The 20,627-nt window shown below is 39.3% G+C and overlaps 1 pseudogene; it reads right to left on the reverse strand.

The window, feature by feature from the left end:
• LOC149255573 ((R)-linalool synthase 2, chloroplastic-like) overlaps positions 1 to 20,627 on the reverse strand; it is a 149,499-nt pseudogene that overhangs the window by 69,537 nt on the left and 59,335 nt on the right.

Consider the following 20,627-nt stretch of genomic DNA (forward strand, 5'->3'; position numbering starts at 1 on the left):
CCATTGGAGGATGATGGAAGATTGCAAAGTAACTCGGTGAAGGCAAGAGATTTATTTGATTTAGATTTGATGAACTCCAAATCAAACTCCTGCAAAATTTTTGAGTATTTGCCCCCCAGCAATTGACGTGACAAAATGTATGTCATAGGGTTGCAATCTAATATAAGGTAGTTTTACAGAGGAGGATGTAATGACAAAATATCTATACAGCTTTAACAGCTGCCAAAGATAACTTTTTGATGTAGGAATACTTAATTTTTGTATCGTTGAGATTATGACTCAAGTAATAAATAGGATGTTCAATTCCACTTTCTTCTTGGACTAAAACCATACCAATGGTTGTATCTGCAGCGACGAGATACAGGTAATAGTCTTTTTGATAGTTTGGGGCATACATTAATGATGCTCTAATCAGGGAATCTTTGAGAGCATCAAAGGAAGCTTGTATAACGTGATCCCAATGGAAGGGTACCTCTTTCTTCAATAGATGTATAAAACCTTTAGCCAACTCAGCATAGTTTGGAATGAACCTCCTCAGAAAGTTTGCCTTCCCTTGAAGTCTTTGTAACTGTAACAAGTTTAAAGGTGGAGGCAAGTCAAGGATTACCTAAACCTTAATTGGATTGAGTCAAATTCCATATTTTGAGACTACGAATCCAAGAAATCGACCAGAGCCAACACAAAACACACACTTGTGTTGATTGAGTCTTATTTTGTAGTGTCGACACCGTAAAAATATTGCTCTCAAATGTTGCGGGTGATCAGACCGCTTTATAGGACATATAAAAGTTGTTTTAGATTGGTCCTATGGGCAGATATTGATTTGATTGTAGCAAGAAAATCCATCCATGAATGAAAAAATTTCACATCCAACACATTCATCAGTAATCTGGTCAATAAAGGGTGTAGGATAACTGTCTTTTGGACATGCTTGATTTACATCCCTATAATCGACGCACACTCAAATTGTCCCTTGTTTTTTCATTACTGGAACAATGTTAGATACCCAGTGTTGGCATTTTGGCACAGGTGTGGCGCTACGATCCAGGTGTTGTCCTTGATGGCAACTCTCTTTGATGACAGATCTCAGTCCAGACTACAAGTATGAAGAGAATTTTTATATACGCAGGTTCATTAAGCAAAAGTTGCGTATACACGCAGGTACGCTATAGACTAAGTCGCGGATACGCAGGTTCGATATATATAAAATCGCGTATACACGCATATTCATGAACAGAAAAGGGCGTGCATGTCGAGAAGCTTCCCTTTGGTCCGTGGTAGTTAGTCCTCAGTACTTGAGCCTATGTCTTTGGACCAAAGTATCTCGACAGACGTGTTGATCTTTAGTTTTGAAGCTGATGGTATTGGATTTCTATGGTTTGGCCCTTGGTATTGAGCAAGGCCTAAGGCTATATAAGGAGAAGAAGATCATTAGGCATTGTCATTGAGAAAGTCTTGAATATCTGATAAAGAAAGAGATCTCGTATGCAGGTTCTGGGTTGCTTGATCTAAGCTAAGGAGAGATCACATCGGTTGATGGAAGACTAGATCTAAGGACAGATCGGGATCTAATGGTTTGAAATGTTCTATTATGATATGGTTGATTATGCGTATCTCTAGATCTGTATACTGACACAATGTTATGTTCTGGATCTAACTGATGTCTGGTACAGCTGCAAGTTGAGAGAATTTATTTTTAGATCTATACGCAGGTTGTCTTCGTTAAAAGAGCGTGTATACGCGGGTTTCTCTCATTGAAGTAGCGTATATCTTTTGAAGCTTGATTTTTGGGTTTGCAGTTGGGTCTGACTATTATTGCAGTGTTCTGTAGTCTGCTCTGTGTTCTGGTGACTGGGTTTGACAGGGTATCAGTGGTTCAGTGATTCAGAGATTGTTGATGCAAGTATTGGTTGTTTTTTAATCTGCTATGAAAGTTGAATGAATTGTGGTCTTCAGATTGTAATGTTGTGCTTCAGGAATATCCAGTCTGAAAATGTATGAAAAGTGGTACCTGAAGGAAAGAAGATTGTAGGCCTACACCTACGTACTAGTGTCTTAGCTAGTACAAGAGCAAAGGGGGTTGGAGCTCCCTTCCAAGGAAGTTTGGAGAACGAGAGAGGGTTGTAGCCCTCTGCAGGTTGTAGCCTGCGTACTGGTATAAGGCTGCACCAGTACAAAAGATTGTAAACTAAAGCTCTTATTAAAGAAAGATAGAGACAACTTGCAGCAGGTGGTTTTCACCCATATTGGGTTTCCACCTTATATCATGGTGTTCATGTGTGTGGCTTTTGTGTGATGATCTGTTATACTGCATCTGTTTACTTTTAATATGGTTAATAATGTCCTGATGCATTTACTGAAGATAAACTAACTGAATCATAAGTTTTCTGGTTATACGCTGGTTTCCTTAGACACAGTAGCGTGTACACGCTGGTTCACTTAACTGAAGTCGCGTATATGTTTCAGAGTATTTGAAAAGTTTTATTGATCTGATAATACTGATTCACCCCCCCTCTCAGTATTATTTCCAACAATTGGTATCAGAGCAGGTCCTTCAGAGAAGCTTGATCGCTTGAAGGAAGATCATTCATCATGAGCAACTACGAGAAAGAAGCATCAATCAGGCCACCGGTTTTTGATGGGACAAACTTCAATTATTGGAAGGTAAGAGTTACTGCCTATCTTCAATCTCTTGGTACAGAAGTTTGGGACATCGTAGAGTCAGGCTACACTTTTCCTTCAGCTACTCCTACAGATCTAGCCGAGAAAAAGAAGTATGAAACAAATGCGAAACCAGTCAGTACTCTATTGGGATGTATATCCCAATCGGAATTCATGAAGGTAATGCACTATAAATCCGCAAAAGAAATATGGGACAAAATTATCACGAGCTATGAAGGAGACGAACAGGTAAAGCATGCTAAACTTCAAACTCTCAGGATTAAGTATGAGACTCTCAGAATGTATAATGATGAAAGTGTGGCTAACTATTTCCTTAGGGTAGATGAGATTGTTAATTGCATGAAAAATTTGGGTGAAGAAATAAGAGAGGCGATTGTGGTTGAAAAGGTTCTAAGATCATTGTCCCCCAAATTTGAATCTAAAGTGTCTGCAATAGAAGAAAAGGAAAATCTACGAATTCTTACTATGTCTCAGCTTCACAAAATTCTAACTGCTTATGAAATGAGAAAAGGAGGTCCATCAGACAGAAGAGAGGCTGCTTTCAAGGCTTCAGGCAAAGAAGATTATTATGAGACAAGTCACATGCCAGAAGATGAAGAAGAAGAATCAAATTTCGTCAGAAATCTTCAAAGGGGTTCTGGAAGGTTCAGAGGTAAGTTACCTTTTAAATGTTTTGCTTGTGGAAGAATAGGTCATTATGCTGCCAAATGTCCTCACAAAGATAAGAATGACAAGGGAAAGGAACTTGCTAGATGGAACAAGAAACAAAGTGCAAATAAGAAAAGCTACTACACTCATGAAGATAGTGATGGTCTATCAAACAGTGATGAAGATGAACGAGGTAATAAATATAAGTTGTTAATGGCATTTGAAGATGATGATTATATGGATGTTGTAAATGTGGATGACCTTTATGATGAAATTACTGGACTCAAGAGATGTATAGAAGAAAAGAATATGATTATTGATACTCTACAATTTCAAATTGATGAAAAGGAAAAACATCTTGAAAAATTGGAATGTGAGATTGTTTGTCTTAGAAAGGAGATTGAGAAAACAAAAGCGATTAATCTTAAATTTGTTAAAGGATCTGAAACCTTGGATGAGATTATCAATGTGCAGCGATCTCCTCTGATCAAGACAGGTCTTGGATATAATGGAGAAACATCTCAAGCATCTACCTCTAAAAGCTATCTTGATGCAGCAAGGAGAAGCGAGCAAAGGCCAAATAAAAGTCATCAGGTGAATCAGGGACAGTTTACCTCAAATAAAGACCATCAAGAAACTCGGGGACAAACTGCCTTAAGGACAAACAAAAGCTACAATCAGCCTCAGGTAAAATCTTCCCAATTTGCTCCAAGAATGAATGTGAATAGAAGCTACAATCGGTTGGATGATAGATCTGATTATCGCAGAAGTTTCTTCAATGGCCAATGCTTTTCTTGCCATAACTTCGGTCACAAAGCAACTCAATGTGTTGCCTACAAGACAATCATGACTAGAGAAGCTCAAAAGCAAGGGAGAATGACTGGAATCATGAAAAGGACTTATAACAACTTTTCAGTTCTTGAAAATGAAGTTGAATGCTCTATTTGTAATAACTTTGGTCATGAAGACTCTGAATGCAGGAGCAAGTTCCGGAAGACAACTCAGAAGGAACAAACCTCAAATGTCAGAACATGGAGAATAAAGGAACCGCAACTAGAAAGATTTGGGATAGCCTTTTATGCAGAAGGTTAAGAAAGTCTATGGTACATTGACAGCGGATGTTCGAAGCATATGACAGGGGACAAAGAAAAACTTGAGTCATATACTGCATTAGAAAAGGGGAAGAAAGTTTCTTTTGGAAACGACATCTCTGCAGCCATAAAAGGAAAAGGTGTTGCTCCATTAAAAGAGAAGGTCAAAGCTGGAAATGTTTTGTATGTTGATGGATTGAAGCATAATCTTCTAAGTGTCAGTCAGATGTGTGATCAAGGAACAGAGGTAATATTTAGATCAAATGGATGTTGTGTTCGTGACCTTGATACAGGTAAAACAGTGATCAAAGGAAGAAGGACTCCAAATAATCTATACATATTTGAAGAAGGACCACAACAATTCTATTTGAGCAAGGATGATGAACACTGGCTATGGCATCGGAGGTTGGGGCATCTAAGCTTTTCACAAATAAGGAAAGCATGCAAATATCAAGCAGTTCGTGGTCTTCCAGATATCAAAATTCCAGACAACACTATATGCAAATCTTGTCAGTTTGGAAAGCAAACCAGAACTAATTTTCCAGAGAAGGAAGGATTAGCTAGCATGCCTCTTGAGCTAGTACATACAGATACATGTGGTCCATTAAGAAAAAGAACACCTCGAGGAGAAGAATACTTGATATTATTCATTGACGATTTCTCCAAGTTTGTCTGGTTAGGGCTTATGAAGCACAAAGATGAAGCATTCGAAAAATTCAAATCCTTCAAAGCTTTGGTTGAAAATGAATCAGGACACAAAATTAAGTGCCTCAGATCTGACAGAGGTGGGGAGTTTACCTCAAACGAATTCTTCGATTTCTGTGAAGAACATGGGATAAGAAGAGAATTCTCTACAGCTAGAACTCCTCAGCAAAATGGGGTTGTGGAAAGAATGAACAGAACAATTCAACAAATGGCTCGTGCTATGCTTGATGAATCAGGTACTCCCGCAACTTTCTGGGGTGAGGCTGCACATGCTGCGGTTATTATTCTTAACAAAACAAATGTCCGAGTAAACAGCACTCAAACACCTCATGAGCTCTGGAGTGGTGAGACTCCTTCGGTGAAGCATTTCAAAATCTTTGGGAGAAAATGTTATATTAAGAATACTGATGAGCAACTTGGAAAACTTGAACCAAGAGCAGATGAAGGCATTCTTCTTGGTTATTCTCCACATAGCAAAGCATACAAGTGCTACAACAAAAGACTTGGCAGAATTGTTGACAGCATTGATGTAGTGGTCGATGAGAAGGGATATATTCTTAGGCAAGTTCATCATGAAGACATTGAAGAAGATGAAGGCTACCCTCAAAGGCAGAATGATGAAGAAGAAGAACCTAAAGAAGAAGAAGAGCATCAAGAAGAACCAGAGGAGCAGACAAGAATAGAAGAGAAGACTCCATCCAGATATGTTCAAAAGAATCATCCAGAATCTCAGATTGTGGGGCAGAAAGAAGCAGGAATACAAACAAGAAGAAGAATTGCAGAAGCTTCAAGCTATTTGGCATTACTCTCTTCCACTGAACCACAAAATGTGAAAGAGGCATGCAAAGATGAATGTTGTGTCAAGGCAATGGATGAAGAACTTGAGCAGATCGAAAAGAACAATACTTGGGAATTGGTTCCTAGACCAAAAGATAAAAATGTCATAGGGACTAAATGGGTCTTCAAAAATAAATTGAATGAAAATGGAGAAGTAATTAGAAACAAGGCCAGACTTGTTTGTAAAGGGTATGCGCAACAAGAAGGAATAGATTTTGAAGAGACCTTTGCTCCCGTTGCAAGACTTGAGGCCATCCGAATGTTCCTTGCTCTCTCAAGCTTTCAAAACTTCAAGGTTTTTCAAATGGACGTGAAATCAGCCTTTCTGAATGGAGACTTAGAAGAAGAAGTATATATTGAGCAGCCAGATGGTTTCATTCTTGGGAATGATCCAAACCTTGTATGCAGATTGAAAAAGGCTCTCTATGGTCTCAAACAAGCTCCAAGGGCTTGGTACTATCGGTTGGACAAATATCTTCATCAACAAGGTTTTTCAAAAGGATCAGTAGATAACAATCTCTATATGAAAGTTGAAAATAACAAATTGCTAATACTTGCTGTGTATGTAGATGATATTATCTTTGGCAGCAATGAAGAGGCTATGAGTCAAAACTTTGCCTCTGTTATGCAGAAAGAATTTGAAATGTCATTACTTGGAGAATTGACATACTTTCTTGGATTGCAAATCCAACAAAATGAAGGAGGTATTTTCTTGTCTCAAAACAAGTACCTCAAGCAGATCTTGAAGAAGTATGGCATGGAAGATTCAAAGCCAGTTTGTACCCCCATGGTTACAGGATGCAGCCTCAGTGGAAATGATGAATCAACAGCAGTTCACCAACCAACTTATAGATCCATGATTGGGAGTTTGCTTTATTTGACAGGTACCCGACCAGATATTATGCATGCAGTAGGAATTGTTGGAAGATTTCAAGCCAACCCAAAGGAAACTCATCTTCAGGCAGTCAAAAGAATCTTCAAGTATCTTCAAGGGACCCAAAACTATGGCTTATGGTATCCTAGAGATACAGATCTCACTCTTCATGCTTACACAGATGCAGATTGGGCCGGAAGTGTGGATGATAGGAAAAGCACAAGTGGTGGTGCTTTCTTCATGGGTTCCAGATTAGTATCTTGGTTCAGCAAGAAACAGAGTTCGATTGCCTTATCTACAACTGAAGCAGAATATGTGGCTGCGGCATCTTGTTGCACACAACTTCTTTGGATGATGCAGACCTTGCAGGATTTTCAAATCATCTGCACTCCACCAGTCTCTATCTTATGTGATAATACAAGTGCAATCAGCATTTCAAAGAATCCAGTCATGCACTCAAAAACCAAGCACATACCAATCAAGTACCATTTTCTTCGGGAACAAGTGCTTGAGAAGAAGGTCAAGCTGGAGTATGTTCCTTCTAAGGAACAAGTTGCTGATATTCTCACAAAACCACTGCCCAGGGAAACTTTTGAATATCTCAGACAAAAGCTGGGAGTAGTTGATGCTTCATCCTGCTGTTGAAGCTTGTCTGTTCTACAGAAAAGTTGGTATACGCAAGTTATGTAAAGGATATCCGCGTATATACGCCGATTTATGCAGGGAAAGTAGCGTGTATGGTGTACGCGTTCTGCCGAAAGCATATCCGCGTGCATACGCTGTTTTATGCAGGAGAAGTCGCGTATATGAAGGTCTGAACAGCAAGGGCAGACTGCGGTTGGAGAAGGTCTGAGATGGGTATGCCAGAATTCTTCAGGCACAGTTTCAGAGGGTGCAGCAGGGACAGGTTCAGGGGGAGCAGCTTAAAGTCTCATAAAGCATTGTTGGCATTTAGATGCTTTTGGTTCTAGTACACAACTGTTGTTGGTTTCAGGAGAAGGAGCTCAGAAGGAAATCTTGGTTGCTGATCTAAAAGATGTATATCAGATGCTGCTTGTGACTTTCATAAGTCTTGATCTAGATTTGTTGTCTCTATGTCATGTATCTCTTCTTTGATATCTCTTTTATGGTGTCAAGGTCATGTAACGGCCTTTGTTGGTTTCCCCACTATGCCTGGGATGAATGATGTAATATAATTGGTTGGTTCTGATGTATCCCCTCTTAGTTGGGAGTATGGATGTATGCATTGAGTCTTTTGGTGATAGGAAGGTCCCTTATGGTGTATAAGTCTTGATTCTTTTGAAGAACATCTTTTGCAGATATTGCCTACAATCAGGGGGAGCATGTTTCAGCACAACCAAGCAGCGATATCAGCATGTACTCAGGGGGAGCACAGCCCTTTGCCCTTGATGACAAAGGGGGAGAATGATTCTACGGATCTTGGGGTTGCCATCAAGTCCAAAGGGGGAGATTGTTGGCATTTTGGCACAGGTGTGGCGCTACGATCCAGGTGTTGTCCTTGATGGCAACTCTCTTTGATGACAGATCTCAGTCCAGACTACAAGTATGAAGAGAATTTTCATATACGCAGGTTCATTAAGCAAAAGTTGCGTATACACGCAGGTACGCTATAGACTAAGTCGCGGATACGCAGGTTCGATATATATAAAGTCGCGTATACACGCAGATTCATGAACAGAAAAGGGCGTGCATGTCGAGAAGCTTCCCTTTGGTCCGTGGTAGTTAGTCCTCGGTACTTGAGCCTATGTATTTGGACCAAAGTATCTCGACAGACGTGTTGATCTTTAGTTTTGAAGCTGATGGCATTGGATTTCTATGGTTTGGCCCTTGGTATTGAGCAAGGCCTAAGGCTATATAAGGAGAAGAAGATCATTAGGCACTGTCACTGAGAAAGTCTTGAATATCTGATAAAGAAAGAGATCTCGTATGCAGGTTCTGGGTTGCTTGATCTAAGCTAAGGAGAGATCACATCGGTTGATGGAAGACTAGATCTAAGGACAGATCGGGATCTAATGGTTTGAAATGCTCTATTATGATATGGTTGATTATGTGTATCTCTAGATCTGTATACTGACTCAATGTTATGTTCTGGATCTAACTGATGTCTGGTACAGCTTCAAGTTGAGAGAATTTATTTTTAGATCTGTACGCAGGTTGTCTTCGTTAAAAGAGCGTGTATACGCGGGTTTCTCTCATTGAAGTAGCGTATATCTTTTGAAGCTTGATTTTTGGGTTTGCAGTTGGGTCTAACTGTTATTGCAGTGTTCTGTAGTCTGCTCTGTGTTCTGGTGACTGGGTTTGACAGGGTATCAGTGGTTCAGTGATTCAGAGATTGTTGATGCAAGTATTGGTTGTTTTGTAATCTGCTATGAAAGTTGAATGAATTATGGTCTTCAGATTGTAATGTTGTGCTTTAGGAATATCCAGTCTGAAAATGTATGAAAAGTGGTACCTGAAGGAAAGAAGATTGTAGGCCTGCACCTACGTACTAGTGTCTTAGCTAGTACAAGAGCAAAGGGGGTTGGAGCTCCCTTCCAAGGAAGTTTGGAGAACGAGAGAGGGTTGTAGCCCTCTGCAGGTTGTAGCCTGCGTACTGGTATAAGGCTGCACCAGTACAAAAGATTGTAAACTGAAGCTCTTATTAAAGAAAGATAGAGACAACTTGCAGCAAGTGGTTTTCACCCATATTGGGTTTCCACCTTATATCATGGTGTTCATGTGTGTGGCTTTTGTGTGATGATCTGTTTACTTTTAATATGGTTAATAATGTCCTGATGCATTTACTGAAGATAAACTAACTGAATCATAAGTTTTCTGGTTATACGCTGGTTTCCTTAGACACAGTAGCGTGTACATGCTGGTTCACTTAACTGAAGTCGCGTATATGTTTCAGAGTATTTGAAAAGTTTTATTGATCTGATAATACTGATTCACCCCCCCTCTCAGTATTATTTCCAACACCCAGTCGGTAAGAGGTATATGGAAAATGAAGATAGCGTGCAAAAGTTTTTCAGCCTCTGCTTTAATGGCAACGACTTTCTTAGGATGAATAGGTTGAAGCTAATGTCGTACTTGTTTGACATCAGGGTACATTAAAATCTCATTTTCAACAATGCTTGAGTCAATTCCTGGCATCTCCTCGTAATAACATGCAAAAATATCTCGAAATTCACGAAACAGAGCACGGTAATTATCAAGTTCCAATGGAGAATAGGATTTTCCAACATGAATGTTCTCTACAATATTAGGCTTGATTGAAATGTTTATAGAAATTGTTTCTTCTATGTTTGACAAATTACGCTCAGAATCTATAGCATCTACTCTAACAGAATTCAACAAGAAATCAACAATTGATGGGTGTTTTAACTTGTTTGAATAATCTTCTTTGTCATCTGGAAGATTGGAACGATGATGATGATCTCCCCACGGTTCCTCTCCTATCATCATTGATTGGGTGATTCCTTCATCCGTAGAATGTATACGTGAAAAAGGATCCGAAGAGGTACCACATTCTAATGACCTATCTACCCATACAAAAGTTGAGTGTGGATTTGGTTTGCTACACAAGCCCGAAAGATTGATTGCTATGATAATTCAATGGGGCTTAATGACAATACCTCAAGATTACAGTAAACTTCAAATTGGTTGGAAATCCTCCTTAAATCAGATGAGGTGGAGGAAATCATGTTGCAGGTTTCTACTCTTGCCACTTCCACCAATCAAATGCTGACGGGAGGGTAAAAGTACCCATTAGGGAAGGATCTTTAAAGAGACCTACTCCAACACTTTGAAGTGACAACGGGGGTTTGTGTACCAACGGAATGCTTGCCGTAGCCTGTGAACTATTGGCAAAGAAGGCTAGCTGATCAATGATTGTGATTCCTCCATTAAAAGGGAATGCAATAGTACGAAAATATGTGGAAACCATGACAGCCATAGCATATACCCAAGGCCTTCCTAGTAAAATGTTGTAATCGAGGGGTCCGTCAACTACCTCCACTTTAACAGTAACTGTTTTGCCTGCTAGTTCGACTTGTAGGTTACTCAAAATCCCACATGGAGTATACGTTCTTCCATCAAAAGCTTTCAACGTGGTTGGCGATCGTGACAGTGGCGGTGAACCAAGTGTTTTTCGGCAGCTCATGGACATAATGCAAGTAGATGGCCCCCTCATCAATAATTGTTCGGTGAACATTCTTATTGAGAGCTTTTAATTGGATTAGGAAAGCTAATTGCGCTGGTAACTGTGGTGAATATCCCGCATGGTTAAAGAACACAAGATTTGAATCCGTAGGATCTATTCCGCCTATTGTTGACAGTAAAGCCTATTTCTGGGAGGGACAATTTTTCAACACCTCAAGTGTCGACATAACTGAAGGTGATTGAGCAAGATCTTCTACTATGTTATAGTTTTGAGCTGCTCAAGCCCGATGGTTGAATGTTGATTTGTGTACAACTCCCTTTGGTGGTTTTATTGTCAATTCAGGTACAATAGGTGGAACAACTTCAGATGAAGTCGAGGTCGAAGGATTAGGTTAATCAATGGCCTGATTATTCGACGACGATGGATTTCCATAATCTTTGTTTCTTGTTGACACCAAAACATCATTTTGTGGCTTTGCAATGGATAACATAAGTACTTGGGATGTGAAAGCATGGTTTGTTGCAACCAAATGTGTTTCTAGGGTTGGAAATGGATCTGTGAACACTGCCAATGTGTTCGAAATATTTAAAAGTTTAGAGACCTCAGAGCGATGTGGACAATCTCTTGTATAATGCTCGTCATTACATATCAGACATGGATAACGAGGTTTCCTTGCTGTGGTAGAGGAATCAGATGATTTCTCTAGAGGGGAATTTTCTTGTTTCTTTTTGTTCTTCCCCTTTTTCTTGCCTGCTGGTTGCTTTGGATTTTTGCCTTTGTCAGATGACATGACATTAATCTCGGAGGCAAGAGTATTTTCTGATGCATTGGTAGTTTGATTGGAAACAACAAGAGTTTGACTAGATGGTCTTCCTGCTGATTGTGTGCTTGAATAATCGATCACACCGTCGCGACATGAGAGTCCTTACTCGATTATGGAGGAGGTGGAACAGTGAAAGCTAGTCAAGGTGCATTGGGAATTTTATCATAAAGCGTGCCAAATTGTGTGTAAATTAAATCCAAGTATTGGGCACGAGCAATGACTTGCTCTTCTGTGATGACTCCACCTTTTGCCACATCCTCAGTGATTGATGGCAACAAGGATTTTATGAACCACTCAGCTAAAAGTTGATCGGGAACATATGTCTTAACCATTCAACGATGACGCCGCCACTCATGAATGTGATCTGATATATGGGTAGCAGTAGTCTGTTTAAATTTGGTTAGGAGTTCCGTTCCAGTTTCGTATCTGATAGGTAACTGGAAGTGGGTCAAAAAAGTAGTGGCTAAAGTGGTGAAGTTATTGAAAGAAGATCTTGGTAATTCAATGTACCATTTAGCAGCTGGACCAGTAAGTGTTCTTTGGAAAAGACAAAGTCTGACCGAATCATCATTTAAGGAGTTAGATGAACACCACAAATGAAAGGTCATAACATGATTTGATGGGTCTTCTCCAAGATTTCTGTTAAACTTCAGAATTTTAGATGGTAACTTATGTGGAATTACCAGCCACCAAGGTGCATATAAGATTGGATCATTAGTGAGATGATTTAAATCTGGTAATTCTAAAGTTGCTACAAATGGCAACTGTCGATTCAAGTCAGGTTGAGCATACCCAGGATATGATGGAATTGCCTAGGCAATAGGTCTTTGCATATTGGCATAGGGCATCTGCATTTGGTAACCTTGGTATGGTTGTTGAACAAAACCAGTGTAAGGTGGTTGTTGATAACCAGGTTGAATAAGTGGTTGTCCATAACCTGCAAAGCCTTGTTGACCTTGACCTTGGTAAGCTTGAGATTGACCAAAACTAGGTTGAGCCTGTGAAACAGGTCCAAACTGAGGTTGGTACTGCTGGAATTGGGGTTGTTGAAATTGAGGCTGCCACAGTTGTTGAATCAATTGTTGTTGTTGTTGGTATAACTGTTGTGGATTCAACAGTTGTTGTTGTCCGGCAATGAGAGGTTGGCTAGGTTGTGAATAAACTATACCAGTGTAAGCCTGGGTCAGTCCAGATAAGGGTACACTAACCTGAGGTTGTTGTTGAACTCTAGAAACAAGTGGTTGTTGTACAACAACTTGAGGAATTTGAACTTCTTGACTTGAAACTTATGATTGCAAGGTAGAAGGATCAGTTTGAACAGGTTGTGATACAACAGTTTGAACTTGTGACTATGGTACAATAGTAACAATAGGTGTAGTAGGAATAGCTAACACAATTTGCATTGGTTGTGTTGGATACACAAGCCTTGATTGAACTGGCATTGTTGGTTGCCATTGACAAACTCTAATTCCAGGTTGACCTGAATACTGTGGGATATTACCATATGGTAGTCCCCTAGAATAAGGAGGATACGGTGAATAAGCATATTTCTCTCCATATGGTGGCAATCCAGTATTTAATGGATACATAGGTCTCGGTTGACCAGATTACCCAGCTTGATACTGATATGCAGGATCAAACTATTGAGTTCCCATTAGAGAAGAACCAGGTAAAATTCCAGTTTAGGACATGGGTGATGACCATGGTGTAGAAGTAACCCCTGAGTGGGTTCTAGATAATGATTGGTAACCAATTGAGACAGATGATTCACCATACAAGTGCAACTCAGGTGTGATAGAAAACATCGAAGAAGTGACAACAGATGAATCTGTTGTAGCTGCATCAGATGATACAATTTGAGACGTTAACAGTTGTTCAACCATAGTTAAGTGGCCCAAAAGTTGTCCTAAAGATTCTATGGGTACTTGAAATGAGGTAAAGAAATCAGGAGTATTTGGGTAAAAATAAAGCCCAGTTCCAAAGTTAAACAGGGTTTCAGGTGTGGAATCTTCTTCCAATTCCTCCTCTATGGCAATCAAACCTGGTGGAAGAACTTCACCATCAAGTCTGTAAAAGATTTCTGGTGTTGGTGAAGTTGAAGTTTCAATAGTTACTGATGTCTGAGGGGTAACCAATAAAGTAACAACTTCCAAATGTTCAACTTCGAAGTCCAGATGTTCTGGTAAATGAACAACAGTTTCAGTAAGAGGTTCCTGAACAACTTCAGGTTTAGATGTAACTTCTGTTTGAACTGGGATTGTTTCTGGATTAACTTCTAGTTGAACTGATTCAAATTCAAAAGTACTTTCTTGTTGAGCAATCTCAAGTTGAGGATCAACTTGTGGTTGAACAACTTTGGTTATTGTTTCACTAGGATCAGTGCTAATGTCCTCAGGTAACTGCGAAACTTCTTCTTCAGGAACAGATGTACCAAAAATAGTTGGAGTAACTGGAGTCTTTGTACTTACCGGAATATATGATTCAGGTAACTAAGATGAAGAACTAGGAGTTCTTGATGTACTAGACTCAATTAAGTGAGACTACTTTGCCCAAATTGGTGTCGCTTCAGGAGGCAAAGGCAGTTTTCTCGCTGTTCTTTGCAAACGACGAGGTAAGGGTTGATGTTTCTCTACGATTACTGATTAGTTTTATTATCAAAAAAGAAATAAGCAAAAAGGGGGTGTGCTAGAATACCTCCTCGCGAACCAAGAAGTATGAGCAGGCAATCTCCCCGAATGCTTTGTTCGGTGTATCACAATTTACAAGGCGGCCAACTCGGTTACTTAAGGATGGATAGAAACCTAGATTTGTCCTCCCATATATACCCGAAGGTACGCGGAGGCCCAGTCCGTATAAGCGCTGTCTAATGTACAACCGCACAGTGAGAGCATTCCCATATAATTTATGTACTGTAACACCGCCCTATATACCCAAAGGTACGTGGATGAGCTACGATATACTCACGTACGTGGAATGAGGTATCACACTCGGGATGTATTCCAGACAAGTTAGTGACAGTTGCTTTGTTTTACGATGTCGGAACACGTCTCTAGCCTAGAACCACTAAATGTTTGTGTTAATGACAATGCTCCATTAGGTAAATTGATGTTTATTTTAAGTTGATCTTGCTTAGGAATTTTCCTTTCAAGTTCACCACGTGATGTATTCTGAAATTCCTAGGAATGCAAATATCATGATAAGCATTCTTTCCATTCAATTTAACCATGGAAATCCTAGCTACTTAGGGATAGAGCAATCAAATTTCTTTTGATCAAATAACAAAGAGCACAATCTAAATGCAAATTCCCTACACTATTCCTTATCAACACACACAAAAATTTTCAATGCAACATGCATGTATTTCTTTTCAATTTCCCTTAATGTGAATGAACAAAAAGGAAATATGCATAATTGATCAAAAAATCTCTTTTCATAAAAAGGATGATTTTGTGACAATTTCTTTTCAAGGAAAGGAAGACTTTACGACACTTTCATTTTCAAAGAAATGAGGAATTACAACACTTTCAATGAAAATACTAATCATTTTCACACATTAATCAATTGATCTTTCATGAATGAAGATTTGGTGACAATTCATTTTTCGAAGGAAAAGACGATTTTACGACACTTTCTTTCACTAAAGATCAATTGATCAATAAACTAACTTTCGACTATAGATTGAAAATGATAAAGTAAGTACATAAGAAACATTTATCAATCCTAGTCTAAGTAGGGTCAAGTAAGGAGATGAAACATTATTTTCAGAAACAAAACATCATTGACATTCAGAAATCATTCAAACCGGATAAAATTGGCTCAAAAACTTCAGCTCCTAGATGGGAAATTGACCCTCAAGGGATCAGCATAGGCAGCAGTGAGAGATAATGTGCTGAAGCACACTAGATCTATGCGGGAAGTGAATTATAGCGCATTGTGTCCTTCATTGGGCATTGTGTCCTGCATTCCACACAAAATGTATACCTTAGTGTTTTGGGAAGTTTTAGTGTCTATGGATAAACGCTTAAACCCCTAGACTAGTAGCTAAGTCTAGAACAACAGTGCAAAACATTCTCTACTTTTCCTACGACCAATAGATAAAATAAGAGGCAAAGAATCCTACCTGTAGCTTTCATTTGCTCCTTATACCCCTTGACCAATTATATCGCTCCTCTCCGTACTTAATCCGCTTGAAGAGTACCTACACACAGACAGAAGACAACAACCAATCAAAGCATATGATAATGATCTATTGATTAAACATAGCATGGAATCAAGTACATGATACACATATGAAAGCATAAATGAATAACACAAGCATATGGAAAAAGCTTTGAACACTTTATTAGTAAAAGGAAGAGTTACAACCCATTGCTCGATTCAGCATCACTCCTCCAGTTCAATCCCATCCTCTCCTCATAACAAGCAAGACATTTTGACATCATTACAATACTTGAAATCAACTCAAGTCTCATACTAACAACATCTCCCTATAATTCAATAATCTCCAACCCCTGATCACTTAGATGAGTGGACTTTTTATAGGTAAATGAAGGAAGTTATGCCATAAATGTTGATAATGAATGCCCTCCCAAACTTAGAATTTCGTTCCATGGAGGAAGGGATAAGGGATTGATGTTCCTTAACTCCCTTCCTCATCTAAATATGAGCTCAAAGGAGTAGATAGGTTTGAGAAACTTTTAGAGGCATCTAATGGATAAGGAATCTTTCAAACCCTCATGGAAATTCGCTCAAATTCGCCCAACACAGGCCAAAGGGGGACCAAGTGCACTGCATAGCACCCTATCAATGTATGGTTTGCATTGCAGCGCACCCTAATGAAGGCCTACCTACACTGATCTTCTTAGAGGTAGTTTCTGGATGATTTTAGTCATGAAACTTCTTGGGAAGCTAGGCATTCTGATGATTGACTTCTTTAGGGCATGTAACAACTGAATTAGGGTTTGATGGGCCCTAATATTACTGATCTGTAAGTTGGGGTTGATGTGCCCAAATGGATCTGTAACACCTAGCGCTGGTTGCAATGAGTCGGCAAGAAATGGAGGATTCTGCACAAAATGTACACCCTAGTCCCTATGACGCTTATTTCGCTCTAGCCCACTCTATGTTTAAGGCATTTCACCTGCTACTAGTCAAGGTTTGAGGTCTTTTTTGGCCTCCTCTAGGGCTTCGGCCCCCCACAAACTCTTGTGCAAGTCCTGAGGCCTTTTGGCTTCCTACAGTGGGCAGATATGAGGTTGTTAGGCCACTTTCTAGGGCTTCGACCCGCCCCTTTTGACTCAGAACAAAATACACCTCAGGCAGAATTTCAGTGGGCTTATTTCTACCTATAAACAAATCCTTCTAGAGCTTAGAAAAGAAACAGAACTTTGGCCTTGCTTCTGGACAAACTTCGGCCTCTTCACATGCACAGAACAAACTTCCTTTTGTCCTCTTCGAGCTCGGCTTCTCCTTGAGATTCTGCTGCTCCTTCCTTAGGCTAATGTTCTTCACAAGAATGGATTGCCATATCTTAGCTTTGTTTAGACTTCATGGATGCCCTCTAACTAGCCCTCAGCCCTGCTGGAAAGAGTCGGATTTGTGAACTGAGAAATCCGAGGACCAAAACTAGCAAATTTATACACCATGAAAACTGATTTGAAAACAAATTTATACACCATGAAAACCGATTTGAAAACAGGGAGTCATTCACCATTTTCCTCCATTTGAAAACCAAAAAATCAGGGTGATTGGGACCAAATCGAACCTCCCAAACCACTCCCAAACCAGGAAAACCAAAAACGGGGTGATTGCAAACGAATTTAACACTGCAAATCAGAAAATTCGGTGATTTTAATGGAACACAATCTCCCAAACCATGTGCGAATCAGAAAATCCAGCGATTTTAAGGGAATACAATCTCCCAAACCAAGCGAATAGGGCCAAATGAGCCTTCGCAGGGTTTATCCGCCCTTTTTTTTGGGCTAAAATAAAAAAAATAATTATTTTTTAAATAAAAGTTGGGTTAACTATATGAAAAGGGTGTTTTATAAAAATTTCACCCCTCTAAATGCAAAACCCCTTAAATTTCGCCCTTGGGCTAAAATTCACCCCTAAAATTTACCATGTTCATTACCATCCTACACAAGTAAAATAGTTAGTAAACCATGAATATTCAGTGATTGAAGCATTCATTCATGAATCATACATAACCATATATTAACAATTAACATAACAAGCATAGCCATATATGCATAAATTATTATACTTATTCGAGTGAGTTAAAATTGTTGGCAATTGAAGGAGGGACTTCCACTCTCCACCCAACCATAGCCCAACTACACTATAATATCTCTTGCAATTAACCACCCCCAAGTTAGATCCAGAGTCCAAGGGGATTCTTCCAAAGGGAAAATTCACATCAACGGTTTCGTCAAACACTCAAGAGATGAATCCCATTTTCTAGGTGGTTCGTCAACTAATCTTTCGACAGTAAGAACTAGAGTGACTCGCTTACTCTTTGAGCTTCACATCACAGGAATTCACCCAAATTACTAAGGGGAGTGTTTTGTTTAGTTTCTAAGGATTGAACCCACTATGAAGGTGGTTAACTAGTCAGCTAGAAAGAACTTAGCAAGCACTAAGTTATTCATCAACCTAACTGCAAGAACCCAATGGATTAACCCAAGGATTGATTCCACTATGAAGGTGGTTCATTAGCTAGTTATCAAGCACTTAGAAAGCACTAAGTGGTTCATTGTTCTAATTGAAAGCACCTAGTGGTTTAACCCAAGGATTGATTCCAATATGAAAGTTGTTCATTAGGAAATTAATAAGCACTTAACAAGAACTAAGTGGTTCATCATCCTAACTAAAATCTCTTGTTGGTTTAACCCAGGGATTGATTCCAATATGAAGGTGGTCCATCTGTGAGTTAGCGAGAACTTGGAAAGAATTAAGTGATTCATCAACCTAACTAAAAGAACCCAATGGTTTAACCAAGGATTGATTCCAAATGAAGATGGTTCATCAGCAAGTTAGCAAGCACTAAGTAGTTCATCAACCTAATCATAAGCACACAGTGGTTTAATTCTATCACAAAACTACACACCAGCAACATACATTGACAAGGGGATTTCAGTGGCCTCAATCACTATCAAGATAGTTAACACCCAAAGACATAGGGCACTGGCTCAAGGTCATACAACCTCCAAACTTAGAAGGGGGGGGGGGGGGGCACATCTAGTTTCATAGGAAGCTTTAAATAGTGAATTTTCGAGCAACTTCCTTCTCATCTAACAAGTGAAGCGAACCCTGAATTCATTTCAACTATGTGTATATGTAGAATTTCTCTTGCATCCCTTCAAATTGCCTTGGCTCTCTTTAATTCATAAGAAGGAAGGATGAGAATGGGAACTTCCCATTCTGATCTTTACTCTTAATAAACGAATTGCCATAAAATATGAAAACTCTAGTTCAACCCCAATCACATCACATTAAAACCTCTCAGGTAAAATGGCTTTTCTTAGTTGCGAGTGGTTCTGACATTTAATTCAATAGGGTATGGCTTTTAAGGTTATGCAAGTAAAATAAGAAATTCCCCTCATAACTCACATCTATAAGTTGTCCCTTCCTCCAACAAATGTGGTTAAATTTAATTAATAATTAATGATTGTTAAAACAAAGGTTCAACCAATTATAGTTCCCACACATTGAAGTCATAGTTACATTTGATGTTACAAAAGTAGGGATAAAAAAAAAGATGTTACAGTTTGCATAACCTCTAAGAGACAACTGATCCAACATGAGATGTGATGCAATCAACCCCATTGACATCGTGTTGGTGACAGTCCCTCAAACTAGATCTAACCCATAAGATGCTCATTCCCCTCTACCAAAGGATGGAACTATGCTCTTACCGCAGGATAAATTTTCTTATCCAATGAGTGGATACACCCCCCGTTTTCTAAACTCGCCATTATCAGAATTTACTTGGGGATGCTTGAGTGCAACAAGGGAGATCGTGGGCTCAAACCCCATGCTTATGTGGTACCAAACCTAGTCAAACATTGCATGAGGTCCTTGTTATATTCTTAACACATCCTCCTCCCAACCATGGGCATGTGAATTATTTTGACCAGATGCTTTGTCGTCATAGTCCTCCACTGAAATCAACGATTGCGATTGGGTGATGGAGGAGCTTCTTGCTTGTACTCAGTTAGTCAAGATCAGGGTAAAAAAATCCACTCGAAAATACATAGATCAACCAACTACATTGACTGAGGTCGGGGCCGACTAACCCAACTTACTTGACTATCCCACGATTGGTCAAGGTTTGGGTACTTGGTTGTTTCTTTTTCTTGCAAAGAATGGCGTAGAGGCTCGACTAGATGTCTTAATTCATTGTCTGTTTTAGAAATGTTGATCACTACTAAGAGGGGGGTGAATCAGTACTGACAATCCTTATATAATTTTTACTTATTTTTGTATGTTTACTGAACAACAACATACATAAATAACATTAGTAGATTTTAGTGTGAAAGAATCACAAATTCAACACAATAAATCCATGAGAAACATCCAAACATGCATGCACAAACAGACACAAGTATTTCTAGTGAAAACCCTAAAGGGGATAAAAACTACCCTGCTAATGTTATGCTGCTCTAAATCATCTATTAATCAAAATATCTTATACATATGTTTAGTTGGCCACTACCCATAAAAAAATTTAGCTAGCCACCACCAGTAAGGAGGCACCACCCATAAAACAATTTAGCTAGTGACCACCAACAAGGAGCCACT

Source organism: Pinus tabuliformis, chromosome 7, assembly GCF_031772625.1.
Source record: "Pinus tabuliformis cultivar Carrire ecotype Pingquan chromosome 7, CPIR1, whole genome shotgun sequence".
NCBI lineage: Eukaryota > Viridiplantae > Streptophyta > Pinopsida > Pinales > Pinaceae > Pinus > Pinus tabuliformis.